The sequence below is a fragment of the Hydra viridissima genome, unplaced genomic scaffold (assembly GCF_058129835.1).
Source record: "Hydra viridissima isolate aposymbiotic clone 2 unplaced genomic scaffold, HvirCarnegie_v1 scaffold_8, whole genome shotgun sequence".
NCBI lineage: Eukaryota > Metazoa > Cnidaria > Hydrozoa > Anthoathecata > Hydridae > Hydra > Hydra viridissima.
The window spans coordinates 11,719,418-11,735,009 of record NW_028324307.1 but is presented as its reverse complement, the minus strand read 5'-3'; the positions used below and the strand labels follow the sequence as shown (position 1 = coordinate 11,735,009).

Below are 15,592 nucleotides of genomic sequence, written 5' to 3'. Positions count from 1 at the left end.
ACACTATGCTACTGAATGTGGAAAATCACATTTCCAACTTTTATTTAGCATCTTGTCCAGTCAAGACACAACCTCTGCGTGAATTGATCTTCTCACAAGACCACCCTTGTCTGATGCAGTTTCGTGAAAGCTGGAATGGATTATTTACCACAGCTGTCATGTCAAAGAATTTGGTAAAAGAAGAACTTTACAGGCAGCCCTTCAACCATCCAACAGGTTACCTATGCTTATTTCAGCCGCTAAGTTCAAAGACCTGCAAAAATTAAAGCATTTTTGCCCACAGAAGGCACAAAATTTCTATAGCAGTCTTCCACATCATGGACAATCAACCGCCAACAATGATGAGATTGATGCCTCTGACATTGACGATGAAGAGGAAGATTAATTATGAATAGCTGCTGCCCTCTTTCCTTATCCTTGCTGCCCTTTTTCCTTGTATTTTTTCTTTTATAATTGTAGCTCTTAAATGTAGCATACTTGTTATTTCTGACAATGTTGCATGTTTGGTTAAGTTTCTTTGTCATTTATGAGTGTCCACACTAGATGCTTTAGTCTTATTAGAGAAGAAAATTTTGTGCAACGCAAAAACAGGGAATGTCATTTTTGGACATGGGTGAGATAACGCTCTCTAAAATCCAAACAATACATTAAAAACTTTTTATATAAACTTATTTCAAACCTTGTCTGGATACTGATTACGGACAAACAAAAAAAAACTACTGCACGCTTCACTGACAGGTAGCAGAAGTCTTAAAAACTTGATTTTTAGTTTTCTCAGTTTGCGAAAAATTGACATTCCCTGTTTTTCCCTTGCACCCTTCACATATATATATATATATATATATATATATATATATATATATATATATATATATATATATATATATATATATATATATATATTATGTATACAAGTTATGTATATATACATAATATATATGTATTTTATGTATATAAATTATGTATATAAGTTATATACATTTTCCATTGAATGATGTAATATCATGTACAATGTTCATTGTTTATTATAAAAATCTAAACCTCATTTATCTATTTAATCATCAATCATCATCCAGTGCTAGGAACTGCGACTTTTCTTGAGAACAAGATGATAATTTCCGCTGATCTGGAACTTTTTTTCGCGAACTTTCCACTCCTTGGAGTACATCTTGAAACCTTTCTTCGTCCATTGTTATACCCAAGAAATCATGACATAGCTTTACTCCTCTTTCAGCAGCTTCGTTGACTACTTGAAGACTTTGAACAATTGTCTTCAGTTCAAGAAAGTCGTCCAGTTTTGTCCATTCATTGGCGGGTGTTTGAAGAAACTCATAGGGAGCATTCACAATATGGAAAAACCTCATTGATCCAGGGCCAATCAAATCACTCAGTGACTTAATCTCCTCTGAAATTGGTTTAAGGTTAGGCTTTCCAAAGGATGCTCCAACACGGTCTGTATTACTTCTAGCACTTTCAAACTGGAGGAGCCGGAGCCTCATACTCTCTTTGTCTTTGTCAGATACCATTTGTGAGAAAAGAGCCAATGGAACAAGCTCTTCATTCATATACCAACTATGTCTGCTAAGAGCTTTTATTCCCTTGCCAGCAATTATAGAATCATGGTATGCAAACTGTTTCAGTTTCTTGACTAAAATCAAATCGTTGACTGGGGCATCAGCTGCAAGTGGGCAATTTATCCACCATTGCACGTAGACACTTACAGCAAACACACAGAAACGCTCTAATTTCTTGATTTGATTTTTGGTTGCAACTTCTGAATTGGGAAACTGCTCAATTATCTTTCCGGACAATAATACTATTTTCATAGTGTACAGAAGTTTTGCCATCCATCTTGCTTTGTGCAAAGCTCCAGGGTGCTTCATGCTAAACTTCTGAGGTTCGGATCTTTTTGTAACTAATAACAGGCTGAGTTCAATAAGTTCTTGGTAATCCCCTCGAGTGAAATCTAATGCTAGGAATTGACGGAAGCAATTTGTTAAGCTTTCTTGTTCCTTTTCAGTTGCTCTAGAAAGTTCAGGATAGTAAAAATTTGCTTTATTAACTGGTGGAAGTTGTAAGTAGTGGCTCTTGAATCTGCAACAATTTATAATCATTATCACTAATTAAAGCAGGTCTATTTATTCAAATAAAAAAATCTTTTTTTACAATGATGTTGTTAAAGCATTAGGCTTACCTTTTAAAAAGTTGAATGTTTGGACCAGATGAAGCCTCTATATTTAATGAATCCCAACAGTCGCTAAGCATGACTTCTCCTACATGCCTGCGGCATGCAAACCACAACAAAGGGCGGTCTAGTTCTTTCTGCAGGCAGACACATGGTGCAGTATGCTGTCCTGTGATGTAAAGAGTGAATTAATTAATTCTTTAATAAAACTATACCTAATAGCCTTACAGTTAGTCCATTACTAAAACCTCCACAGTATTTGTAATCCTAGAGTTTAACAAAAATGATTTGTTGATTTGAAATTTAATAGATTATTAACATTTCACAAAATTTAATAAATAATTGCTATGTTAAAGCCTAACCTGTATTTGAGGATGTTGTGTCGAAGACCATACCTATTATGTTTTTGTCGCATTTCCAATCTACAAGCAGATTTTTTGTTGCAACAGAGACAACGTTACCATGTTTCAGATCAGCTTTTGTGGTTGAACTTGGAAGGGCTGGCACACCAAGAAGTTTAGTTCCATTTACCTTCGATACTAAAACAGGTAGACGATCATCGGTGTCTTTGTAGTCCAGGGAAGCCATTAGTTTTCCGTCCCAATGTACCACCATTTTTGGAGATGGATTCCATTTGTCTTTTATTTGTTGGCTGATATGGGGCATTACTGATGTTCGATATCAATGGGCTGAACTGGAACTTAGATTTATTTTTGAAACATCTCCTCTGCAGACAGATATCATCAAATGTACGAATGATCTTAGTATTACTAATGTTATTCCTCACACTCCAGGCAATAACTTTTAAATTCTTGAGAATATCATGTGGGACAAATATGTGTTCACCAGATTTGATTTGCCTTTTGTGTCGCCGTTCAATTTCAGAGCAGGCCGAGCTGGGTCCAGCAGTCCCCCCAACCAAATCATCACAAGAACTACTGGTTAATTCAAACTCATCAGTTTCTTTGAACATTATCGAATGGTCTCTTTTGGGAAAAGCTTTATCATAGGTTCTTTTCTGCGTTTTCTCAACAACTTTTGAATGGTCTTTGTCAATTCCTGAATAAGATGCTTTCCTATCAGTTATCATGATTTGCATGAAAGCAATGTGTGCATCGATGGATTCTTTTTCCTTTGTTGTTTTATGCCGTTTTTGAACTTCCATATCTTGGAGAACAGGTTTCTTATAAAATTTCATGGCAGCATCTAATGTTGACATAAATTTCTTGATTCTTGGGTTATCCAAATGTCTTCGATATTCATCGTATTTCATTAACTTCATAAATTCATTATATTCTTCTTTAATTATTTTGCCAATGTTGTTTCTTCCACTTAATGGAGGGATATTTGACTTCAAATAATACTTCAGGACATTATCAGTTGTAAGAGATAATGCATCATTAAAGTTTAAACCCTTAAGGTTTGCAAGCAGGCAAAGAATTACTTGCTTCTTTGTTGGTAGTTTATGTCCCTTGATTTCCTTGTCGTTGATACCAGGAGTGGTCCATAATATCATTTTTATATATCGATCATTATGTCTAGTTTCCATTATGATACATTTATATTATACATTAATCATTAGTAATCTGAAAAATAATCAAAGTTAGTTAAGTAACAATACTAAACAAAGATAAAAAAAACACTCATAAGATATTATTACGAAAAATGTATATTTTTCACAGTATCAAACTTTATGTCGCTTGTGCTAACTCATATGTGATCAGATTGCAGAAAAAAATTAATAGCCATTGTTTTTAGGCCCAAACGCCTTACCAAAAACTTGAACAGCTATCCACGATCAAATATTGAGTTTTGTTGGGTGGCTGGGACGCCCTAATATATATATATATATATATATATATATATATATATATATATATATATATATATATATATATATATATATATATATATATATATATATATATATATATATATATATATATATATATATATATATATAGTCACATCGGAAAAGAGTGCCATAGCAACAGGTTACAAAAGTTTAATGATTAAGATTATTTTTTAACCCTGCAAAAAAAATTGAATCCTCATATAAGCAAAAAATACAAAAAAGATTTAAGGTTCATCTTGCTGAATAAATAAAAATTTAAAATTTTCTATGCTCAAATATATTTTAAAAAAGGCCTAAAAATTGTAAACAAAAACACTAAAGTTGCTTTCGCTGAAAGTAGATATTATTCACATTCAGAGGTCTTGTATTTTATTTGAAAAATTTTTTCGTACAGCTGCAAGTTATTTTCAAAATAATTTCATGAAAAAACTAGTTAAAAACCTATTTAATTATCTAAAATTAAACAAGTTACTCGTTGTCAATGATAAGTTTTTAAAAACGTTGCATCAGTAGCCATTTTTAAAATTTTAAATTATTTTTAGCTCTACTGCGCTTGCGTATAATAACTTTCCATTTATTACTAAAGTCTAAACGACCGTGTTAGAGGATAGACGTTAAAAAAGTAGCCGTAATATGACGCATGCGTAGATAGCTCGCTTGTCTACTTTTTTAACGAGCTACTTATTTAACGTGACACCGGAATTATAAATATAATTCCGGCCGGAATGAGAACTCCTTTTTTACAAATTTTACAGAAGACACAAAAAACTAATAATAAATATAATTCATCCACAAATATGATTTTTTAAAATTGAGTATCATTAATAAGTGTAATTACTAATAACTAATACACAAGTTTTGCATAGAGCTGCGCATTAAGAAAACTAATCAATTTAGTGAAAACCTCAAAAATGAAAAAATCGGACTTAGGAGGTTTAGATAGTAAGCCGACAATATGTTATTTTTTACATCCAAGATTAAAATGGAAGCATGCTTATCTTAGCTATATAATATATATTCAACCTACCAACCTATTTCATAAATTTTATTCTTTCTTTACTTAAATGTTTTTTTTTTTTGTTTTTTTTTTTTATATTGTGTGTTGTAAATTTTTAACTGTATAATTTTTTTAAACTGCATTAGGCCACTATGAATTGCAATGTTGTTTCCCGTCCCCGCCCGCCTCATATTTTAAAATAAAACGATTTTGTCCATTATTTGTTTTTTGCGTATTCTTTTCAATTGTTAAAAAACTTAAAAAGTAAAAGTTGAAATGAGCGGTATGGCAAAATATGAAAATACTCTTGTGAATTGCTGCATACATGACTCCAACTTTGGAAAAATAATTGTGTGCTAGAAAATATTTTGTGTAGACGATGAAGAATTAATTGTTCAAGGGTTGTATGATATAGTTTTAAGCTCTTCCAATGAAACTAATCTTCATTTATCCGACCATTTTCTGGAAAAGTGAAATATCTTCAGAAAACCTCTGTGGATGGTTTCATTAAGTCAATTTTAATAGTGAGAATTTATATATATATATATATATATATATATATATATATATATGAGACCGTCAGCTTCAAAACCGCCCCTTTGACATTTTTTTCGATTTTGAATGAAGCACGCCAAATGCTTTGTAATGGCTCGCACTATATTGAAAAATTAAAAAAATGATGCAAAACCTGTTCAATCCTATAGTTTTTACTATGTAAAATTCAGCAAATGGTGCAAAACCGGCTCTTTTTTTTTGCGCAGCTGCTTCAAAACCAGTTTATTATTTCAGCCAATAGGAAAGCACTTATCATACCACGTGATCACAACAGCTGATATTGAAAATACTTTCGTTTTTAATGCTTTTATCCTCTGGAAATTGCAAATTCTTCGTGATTTGTCTTGTAAGTAATAGAAAAAGTAGAAAATATTTATGAAATATTAACTAAACATTTACAGACTTTTTGCGATGGAAAACGATCGAAAAGTAAAAAAAACAAGCAGACTGCAGTCACGCAAACGCGTGGCAGACCCCGAAAACACAAAACGAGCAAGGGAGAAGAAAGCTAGGTATGCATTACTGATGAAGTATTATTTTTAATTATGTTTATTAACTTTTAACTTCTATTTTTCTGCAGGTATTCAAAGAAGAGTCCAAAAATCCCTTCATGCAAGCACAAATTGGGTGCTTTCCAATGTCACTGCCTGTCACAGAGTGATGTCATCACTTTCAATGAGCGATTTTATCAAACAAGTAAGAAAATGGACCAGGACAACTTCATTTTGAAGCATTGTTCATCCCTACAGCCGAAACGTGTTAAAGGTGAATCAAATAGGAAAAGAAAATTTACTGTAAAATATTTTGTTACAAAGGCTGTCTCTTCCTCTATAAGAGTACCATTTTGTAGGAAAACATTTTTAGAAATATTAGGCATAAAAAACCATAGACTGCTTGGAGTTATCAGTAGATATCACAAATCTGGTACTTCAGCCAAAGAAAGTAGAGGTGGAGACAGGAAAGCAGAGAAGTTTGTTGAGAAAAAAGAGAAAGTAAATAAATTCATAGAATCATTTCAAGTTAGTGAAAAGCACTACTGAAGGTCACACTCAAAATGTAGGCAGTACTTACCAGCTGAACTCTCAACTGCTGCAATGTGGAGGATGTATAACAAAAAGTGTGATAGCCAATTAAAAGTTACCAAATGGTTTTTTACTAATATATTCAATACGGAGTATAATCTAGGTTTTGGGACCCCTAGAGTTGACACCTGCTCTGCATGTTCTGAACTTAAAACTAGAATCAAAAATACAAAAGATCTCCAAACCAGAGAAAAAATAGTTGTAAAATTAAACATCCATTGCCAAAGAGCTGATGCTTATTTTGACAAGCTGAGGGAAGAAAGTGAAGACCTTGTTACCCTCTCATTTGATTGTGAGAAGAACCAAGTCTTACCTAACTATCAGATCAAGCTGCATATTATAGGAGGCAGCTCAACTTTTATAATTTTACATTTGTAAAAGGGAGCTCTCATAATACACTTAACAAAGAAAATATTGATTCTCACTATTGGATAGAGGGCGAGCAATCTAAGGGATCAAATGAAATTGGATCTGCTCTTTATTTTTCTCTGAATAATTTAAGCATGTCTAGCAACATAAAGAGTCAGATTGTACTGTGATGGATGCCCTGGGCAAAATAAGAATACAGTAATGATTGGTATGATCAGTTATTGGCTCCACAATAAAGCTCATCCTCATATTCAAACAGTGGAACTGGATTTCCCAGTGACAGGTCACTCCTTTATCCCACCAGATAGGGTGTTTGGCACCATTGAAAAGGTCATCAATAAGAAGGAGATCATTGTTAGCCCAAAAGAGTATGTGGAGGTCATTGAAAAACATTCTGCAGTTTTCCACTTAGGAGAAGATTATGAAATTTTTGATTGGAAAAGTTATTTGAAAACAGTTCTAAGAAATAATGTTTCTTGGCATTTCAAAATAGCTAGTTGTAAAAGAATCATTGTGTTAAAAAGACCAAGAATTATTGAGGTGAGAGGTGAACCTTTTTATACAGTAGAAGTTAATGCTTTTAAGTCATTGACCAAGAAAGGTAAAAATTTTAATTCAATTAATTTACCAATCATTCATTCACAAATTAAAATTAACCCGAAGAAAATAAAGGATGTAGAAAAGTTATTGAACTCTCATTATGGTGTTGATTGGAGACAAGATCAAAATCTTGAGTTTTACAATAAAATCATACCTAATGAGGAAATAGATGGCATTGACTCTGATCAGGACAGTGAATCAGAAGAAAATAATGAGCTGTGCTGTGGTGAAGAAGGATCATCTGATGTTGATGATGCTGATGTTAGGATTTAGTAATTTAAATTTAGTGAACTTGAAACTATTTTATTGTAAAGAATTTCTTATTATGACATTGACTTGCCTTTTTAATGTGTTTTTTAAGGTGCATATAAAAAAAAGAAAGCTACATAATTTTTGTCTTGCTAATTATTACATATGTAAATTTAATCTTATAAATGTTGTTCACACATGTATTTGTGGCCTATACATGTCCAGCAGAAATTTTATGTACACCATAAATTTATTTAATAACACCATATTGCAAGAACCATTATAAATTTCTCATTAAAAATTTTTTCCGTGTTTTGTTGCTTCTACTATAAAACCCAGGTAGCTAAACTTATATGACATGTGATGCAGGTATTTCTTCAATTTTTATGACCACTAATAATTAGTTACGTTATTGCATTTTAATAGAAATTTAATGCATGGCAAAAATTATTTCGAAATATATTTAACTTTTTAAAAAACATTAGCGGGCTATCCTGCTAAAAAAAGGGGGGAGAGAGTTTTCTAAAATTGTCCATAGATGGCGTAAATATACTGAAAAGCGTGTGAAATCGCGGTGGACTTTAAATAACCATGGGTTCCAACGAAATTAATCACAAAACAATTAAAATTTTATTAAAATATGCAGTGGCTGGATCAAAACCGGCTCTTTTTTGAAAAAAATGCCCTTTAATTAAATATTTCTATTCAATGATTATCACAATTACTGATATTCACATAGAAAACCATTCATTAGTGACTAAACATGAGGTGTATATGTTTTTTTTAATTTTTTTATTTGCACAAAAAAAAAAGTGTATCCTGTAAAATTTGCTTTAGTGCAAAGGGCCGGTTTTGAAGCTGATGGTCTCATATATATATATATATATATATATATATATATATATATATATATATATATATATATATATATATATATATATATATATATATATATATATATATATATATATATACATATATATATATATATATATATATATTATATAAGCGCTACTCGACTTTCGCACCCCTCTTTTTTTATGATTTATTCTGATAGAGAATTTTATGCTGATTAAGAATCGTATAAAACCATAGGTATCAAAATCAACGGAAAGTGCTCTTAACTGAAGTTGAAAGTACAAAAATATACGACAAATCCCTTATATTCGCCATCTTGAATAAACTAACTTAACGGCTTATTTTGTTTTCTAAAGCAAAACTTTGCTAACCTGGTTTTTACTAAAAAAAAGTGTTTTTTTTTGACACGAATGCTCTTTCGAGTGTAATCAGACAGACAGGCGAGCTATAAAACATGTTACTCTTGTGAAACATGATTCCTTCTTGTGAATTTTAATTTTATAACAGAATTTTAAACTACTTTTTCAGTAAAAATTTTTACCTAATATATATCCCGGGGAGCGCCGGATACTAATCAGCCAGTTATTGTTTAAAAAGGTATTTGAAAAGAATTTTCATCAAGTAGTAAAAATGGAATTCCTAAATAATCTTTGCAAAAATGTTTTAAATTAACTTGTGTGGCTATGAAAATAGCCATTTTTGGAATACAAGATCCTTGGCATGAACTATAAATGTATGTTACGTTCGATGCACACAAAAAGCTATAAATGGTAGCAGTCAAACAGGATATGTTGTAACAACCTGATCCCAAAAGTCAAAAAACCGATGTTCGGGAAACCTCTGCATCCACATAAATTCTGATAAATAATCAACTACCGTTTCGCGGTAAGTTGGCTCCATCATTGATTTAAACTTAGATTTGGCTCTACACCACATAGCTTCCACGTGATTTTTTGCCACGCCTGTCTGCGGATTTACAAAATTGAGGGTATGGTTAACGGTTTCATGTAAATATTCAGGAGCTTGCATATCATTATATGCTCTCCATATGTCACTCCAGACAATAGAACCAGGAAGTATCCATTGATGTATGATTTGAATCAATTTTGCAGCATCGCAATTTTGGACAGGAACTAAAGAGCTTTTCTTTGTTGCAGGTTCATACCCACCAAATATTCACTGCTGCGGGATTATTCTACCAACATGATATTTTGTTTGACAGAAAACAGATTCATCTACTTCAGCAATAAACCCTGGATCGCCAATTGGATCAGGGTTATTTAGGAAATATGAGACGCAAATATCTCTGCAAAATTGATTCCAATCAATAATGGTGTCATCGCTTCCAATATTTAGTTCTTGCCTTATATCGCTAATTGATAATCCCCGACTCTAACCGCACTTCTACTCCAAACGTATGTTTAGCCTATAACTTGCCACAAGTGTAGATGGGATTTCTCAAAGAAGCTGCCTTTTTTATACTAAAGGTTCTTTTGCAACGCTTAACTGGACATCTCCAAATGACTTGATCTATTGATCTATTATGTACTTGTTGTGTGCAGGGCACGTTACATACACTACAATTCATACTTTCAGCGAGTAAACCATAAGTTCTGCACCAACGAATTGTAGCTTCTAAATTGTATTTGAATTTTGCTCCTATTTCTGTTAAGGAAAGAGAGTCAAAATCGTTTATTGTTGGTCTTCGAAAGGCCATGATATTAATGTAAAGGAATTTACAAGAAATCTATTTATGAAACATTCCTTTTTATACGACAGGCACGATGAAAATAAATTTTTACGGGGGGTTTAACTAAAAGTATGAGAAAAAAAAGTCAACAGTTTTAAATATAAATATTTTTAATATAAACAATTTAATAATATCAAATTTATTTTAGTATATAAAAAATAAAATATTTTAATAACTTCTTTGATAAAAATTACAAAAGATATTTTAGACAACAAAGTAATGATCCCAGTTAAAGCAAATTTGAGTGATAATTTAAACATGAATGAATTCTCAAAACGCTCCATAATTTGAAATCTTTGTAACAAAATTTAAAAAAAGTTGCTGGTACTTTAAAATGATAGCTTTTAAAACAAAATGTCACTTTAAAAGATGGCGAATATAAGGGATTTGTCGTATATTTTTGTACTTTCAACTTCAGATAAGAGCATTTTCCATTGATTTTGAGACCTATATTTTTATACGATTCTTAATCAGCATAAAGTTCTCTATCAGAATCAATCATAAAAAAAAAAAAAAAAAAAAAGGGGGGGGGGGAAGGTGCGAAAGTCGAATAGCGCCAAAAAAATGTAACTTGCTTAACTTTTTCTCTATAAGAATGAAAGTGAAACAGCTCGTTGCTCATATTGGGTCATTTTGTAAAATTTTACATAAATAAAACAATTTTGAATGAAAGTGAAAGCAATGTTACAAATGCAAATAAAAATGCTTTTGATGTGATGATTGAAGCTCAAAAAAGTCTTTTAAACAAAAACAGTTTCAGAACTCAAAAATCCACACAATAAAAAAGATAAGTTATTTAATTCATTAACAAAATTTATTAAAAAGAGTGAATTTAAATGGACATTTTCAGAAATAAGTTCAAGTATTGGTTTTAACACAATAAATATTTTAACAGATGTATTATGGTATATTGATGGGCATTATGAAAAGTTTGCTGAGCGATATTGTGGAATACCAAAAGTATTTTATTAATTTACTAATTATAATAAACCCGAAAGATATAAACGTAGAAAGAGACAAGTATTATCACTCTCTGTAGATATTTTAAATTCACATTCTCAAAGATTGTTTGGTATCTTCAATCTGGTTTTTGGAATCATCCAAAATGGAAACCTTTTAAGCAAGAAATTGAGATGCTGACTCTAGGGCTTCAAAAATACTGCAATGTTATAAAATCCAAAAGAAGCCAAGTTCTTATAAATCATCATACAAATGAACAAGTCCGTTGTATAAGCAACTCGCTTAATATATTGTACATTCCAGCATGACACACACCATCTGAAGATATCACTGATCTGTCAGATATAATAAACAGTGGAGATCTTCCATCAAATGATCGTTGTTGAAGATATGAGTATATAGAAGAAGTAAAAAAAGGACTAAAAGTACTTACTATATTAGTAACTTATTCTCCAGGAAGTAACTTATGTAACCTATAGTGGATTTGGCATACATCTGCTATAGATATTAATTCTGCTCTTCATTCTAGCCAACCCTTAATTGAAACAATTAAACTACAAATTCCCAAATATAACTTAAGAGTTATGAGAAAGGCTGCTTTTGAAAAATATGGTCTAATTACTCCCTCTGTTAAGAAAAGTATTTTAAGACATATATACAAAGATCTAGCTGGTGATGTTTCAGCTGCTGACACATTATCCCAAGCCGAAATTGATAATCGAGTAGATATATTTTTTGAACTTGAAGATCCTGATCTGATATACAATTTTCGTGAACTTTATGCTGGTAGACATACAAAGTTTGATACTTTTTGGGCTAAAGCAAAAGAATTTCTTGAAGAAGACATCGGGACTGCTGAAGATGATAGGCGACATTCATAAGTTGTGCATTTAGCAAAAGCAGTTTCAGTTAGAGATTTCCGAAATCAAGTTGCAGCCAAACTATCTGATGATACCCCTATTCCAACTAAATCATATATCCAATTGCAGTTTATGCCAGCTAAATAAAAAAAAAAAATTCACTGAGGAACACAAGGATTTCGAATGTGAATTTTGAGCCTTCTTCTCCAATTAGACATGCAGTTGAGTTTGAAAAATTTATATTCGAGACTGCTAAAATAAAGTCGGTTTTGTTTATCTATTCTGATGGTGGTCCTGACCACAGTGTGACCTACATGACTGTTAAATTATCTATGACTTCTCTTTTTTTATATCTTGATCTTGACTATTTGTGTGATGATCGCACTGCTCCTTATCATTCATATAGAAATCCTACTGAATGAGTGATGTCAATCTTGAATATGGGTCTACAATCAGTTGGTGTTGCACGTGATAGAATGGTTGACAGTAGCGAAGAAGCTATAAAAAGCTGTAATAATGTTGCAAAATTGAGAATAATTGGAGAAAAGCAATATCTTCGCGAACATATATTGGACTCAATAGAGCCTGTAAAAGTACTTCTGAGTAAACTAACTGAAAGATTACAGCTAAAAGACAAGAAATTTAATGTTATGCAGTCAGCTTCTGAAGAACTTCAAAATGAAGTGTAGAGTTGTTTGAATAGATTAGATTCTGAGTTTAATCTAAGCTATAGTAAAAAAATTGGTCTGAATTTTTTAACACCAATTTTAAAACAATTTTTAAGTCATTGTTGCTGTCAATGTCACTATTTCTTTGAAGTGAAAAAGTGCGGTAATCCAGAATGTAAAATCTGTGGCAGGTTGAGGCTGTCTACTGAAGAATTCTCTAAGATCAAATTATTTCCAGACCATATGACGAAAGATGATGCTCATTTCAAATCTTTTGAGGATATTCATGGGACAGAAACTTCTGAGAATGATAGACCTTCACTCAAGAAAGGTAAAGGCAGTTCTCTTCCTCTCTATGCCAGTGTACAACATGCCAAGAATAGTGGCATTATGCTGTGTTGTAATGAGTGTGGTATGTGGAGAATAATCTACGCTTCACGAAAACTTAAAACAGATGAGAAGCAACTGCTTGAATATTCTCTAGATGGTCTTTGTTTTTCTTGTGGTTTCTTACTGCAGGATGCTGAATTGCCTGAAAGTTTGCAAGATGTGGTGTTTGTTCGATCACTGAATTGTGGTGAACCAGTTGAACCTTTGTACTACTCAGCTAACAATATTGACATTTGTGTTTATTGTTCAGTAGAACTACCAATAGAAACACACAAAAAAAGACTATTTTCCACAATGTTAAAGTTATAGTCAAAGAAATTATGAAATGAAAGAAATTTTTTGTAAAATATTGAAGAAAACTCATAATTCAAAAGGATGTGGTGTAAGATCAAAGCCTAGGACCTAATTTTTGAAGTTAAGGCAAGGCCAAGGACTAACAACTCTGAAAAAAAATAAGAACAAAAAAAAGTAAAAAAATACGCAGTAATAGTCCGAATGACAAGTCCCGTCACCTCTTCATGGTGCACGTTATAATAAAATAAAAACAACGTTATTGTATACAAATTAGTCTTGCAAATTTTTGCGAAGCATATACGGCCTAGATCAATACGCATTACTTAGTCGACCTAGATTATTCTAGGTCGAGTACGTAACACGATCAAAATATCTATATAGGCTCATCAGGTCTATTTGAATTCTTATTCTTTACTGCTTGTTATACCTGATGAGCTTTACTGCTTGTCACACCTTACTCAACCTAGATTATTCTAGGTCTAGGACGTAACACGATCAAAACATCTATATAGGCTAATCAGGTCTTACCCAGTGGGCATCGACGTCATTCTCACGTCGGTTCGATGTTAGTTTTAGGTTAGCGACGTCGCCAACGTAAAGTCAACATCGCAACAACGTGAGAATGACGTCGAAAACTAACATCGAGTTGAGATGTTAAATCAACGTCAAAACGACGTAAAACTAGTGGTTTTATCCAACGTTGATTTTTAATTTGAATAAGACATCGCACAGACGTCGTCACAGATGCCCACTGGGAAATTTCAGCAATTTTTCTATCAAACATTTAGTGATATATCATTAAAATTGTCACGCGTAGGGTTAGGACTATTGTAATTGTAAGGAAAACAATAACAGTAACAATAATTATTGTTATTGTATTAACTTAATTTCGAAACAATAACAATACTTGTGATTTACAACTATTTTAATTCTGTAATACAATAACAATAAATGTTGTATTGCAATTAATCTTTATAAAACAATAACAATATTTGAAAAAAAAGTGTATTGTAATGACCCACTACAATAACAATAAATATTGTATTGTAATTCGTCTTTGTAATACAATAACAATATATTGTTATTGTAATAAAAAAAATTATTTTATTGTCAAAATTTAATAAATGTTTTAATAGTCCAGTTGCCGACTATATACCCTTGTACCCTTGAAATAGGGTACAACTAATATTTAATGATTGATTCTATTTTACTGAAACATAATGGGAGGGGGAAGGGGTGTCAGAATGGTAAATTGGGCAACTTTAAATAGTAAGGCTATCATCAGACAAGCAATATTTTGCGGCCATTTAGAACTTAGAAATACATAACAAGATAGGTAAATAGATATGCGAAATCTAAATATGATCTGAAGGTGATCAAGATTAATACCGATTGCGTATTATATTATATTTTGAAGATCAACACCGCATTTGCTACTTTTTAATCAACATATATAAAATAATGTTTTTACCCTATTTATACAATTTTAATGGGTTAAAAATAGATAACTTGATTTTTTAATGATCATTATAAATGTGCTATATATGGCACACTCATGGTAATTTGTCAGCACAACCACGCATAATTATAGGATCGGCATGTCCAAGTTACAAAAATAATTTTAACTTAAATTTCTTCTAAACAAAATATGTAAAAAATAAAATTTGCAATATATTTCAAATCCGTAAATAAAAAATAGCAAAAATAATAGCAAGTTCGTCAGAGATGAATATAAATACGTTCAAATACGTTAGCTTTTCTACTTTAATGTAAAGTAATACACTACAATAGTTATTGTAATTATATTTCATTAAAATAATGCAATACAATAGTTCTTGAATTTTATTGTATTGTTAGAAAAAAAACAATACAATACTTATTGCAATTGTTTTTCATCACAGCAATAAAATACCAAAATGA

At 31.6% G+C, this 15,592-nt stretch overlaps 1 pseudogene; it reads left to right on the top strand.

Moving 5' to 3' along the window:
- Nucleotides 1-5,322: 5,322 nt before the first annotated feature.
- LOC145185909 (uncharacterized) lies at nt 5,323-13,679 on the top strand (annotated as a pseudogene).
- Nucleotides 13,680-15,592: the final 1,913 nt, after the last annotated feature.